This window comes from Galeopterus variegatus, unplaced genomic scaffold (genome assembly GCF_000696425.1).
Source record: "Galeopterus variegatus unplaced genomic scaffold, G_variegatus-3.0.2 Scaffold219, whole genome shotgun sequence".
Lineage (NCBI taxonomy): Eukaryota > Metazoa > Chordata > Mammalia > Dermoptera > Cynocephalidae > Galeopterus > Galeopterus variegatus.
This window is the reverse complement of record NW_007726330.1, coordinates 48,709-50,323: the sequence shown is the minus strand read 5'-3', so window position 1 is coordinate 50,323 and position 1,615 is coordinate 48,709.

Here is a 1,615-nt window from a genome sequence, read left to right as displayed (position 1 = left end):
CCAGGTACTTGGAGACCCTGCAGGCTTAATTCAACTTGAGATAACCAGCTTTAAACACTTTTTCCCTGCATGGGGTGTGGCACCACCATCTCACCTGAATTCTGGGACACCATCTTCTGCTCCTGGGCTTTTTCCTCTGCCCAGTCAAGATGCCTCCCACAGAGTCCATTTCCTGAACATCTGTTTTATTTCCTCCTCTGGTGCCACTGCTATGGCCTCTGTTCCGGCCTTGGTAATTTCCTCCTCAAACCATTTTGTCTCATCCTACGCGGTCTCCCCTCCAATCCATTCTTCATATTGCTGCCAAGATGAGCTTTTCAAAAAGCAAATAAATATGGTCATTTTACTCCTCTGCTTACAACCCTCCCCTGGCTTCCCACTGTCCGCAAGGTCAAACGCAATCTCTTGATCCACAGCCTGCAAGGCTTTGGGGCTCTCTCCGTACACTGTTCTCCAGCCCCCCTATTATAGCCACAAATTGCTAACAACACCTCCCACTCCACCCTTACCACAGGACATTTGCAATTCTGTCTCCTGCTAGGTTAGAAAGATCTAGAGGCTTCTAGAAGTCATAGAAAGAATTCTATGCCAGCACTAATCCTTAGTCATATTTATATTCCTCAGGGCCTTAGCGTTTTGCTTGGCATTTAGAAGAGTCTTAATATAAATTCATTATGAAGGAAAGAGAAGATGTGTAGAATGAAATGTGAGCATTTAGGGCTCACATCTAGCTAGGAGAATATCACACATAAACCTTGAATAATGGGCAAGCTAGTTTATTAGTCAATGATGATCACGACTTACCCTATAAATCATACTGTGTCCCAGGCATTGTTCTAATCACTTTACATAAATATCATCTCATTTGCTCCTCACAACAACCCTATGGAGTAGGTAGGGTATCAGCCTCTGAAAAAGTTTGGAGGTGACAGGATTGTCAGTGATGCTGTTCTCTGCCCAGAAGCCTCTTCTTCTTTTTTTTTTTTGTTAGCTGGCTGGTATGGGGATCTGAATTCTTGACCTTGGTGTTACCAACACCTGGAAGCTTCTCCTTTTTATGTGGTTGGCCCCTTTCCACAATTTAGGGTTGGACCAAATGTTCCTTCTCTGACTACTCAATTAATAGCCTCCCATTACCCTCTTTATTTTGAAATCGTCTTGTTTATTAGTTTACTTGTTTACTGTCCTCCCTCATTAGAGTGTAAGATCCATGGAGGCCGGGCCTAGACGATGGTTTCTGGGGAACAGAAGCCCGAAGCCAGAAAAGAACAGTGGCTCCAGGGGTACGGGCTGGGGACATACTGTGGCAGCCAGCTGTGTGGCAGCGCTTGGAAGCCCGAGCGAGCTGAAAGGTAGCACCCGGGCTGGTGCTGGCCGGCTGGCTCATTCGGATATCTGCAAGGTCAAGGGTTTGGATCCCCCTTCCCGGCCAGCCACCAAAAGCAAAAGTTGCATCCCTGCTGACTGGTTTGGGGTGGAGCGAACAAGGATCAGTTTGGATGCCCCCGGAGAAGGGAGAGGAGGAGTCTGTTCCAACCGTACTTTTAAATTTACAGTAGTTTAGGGCCGGCCCGTGGCTCACTCCGGAGAGTGTGGTGCTGATAACACCAAGGCC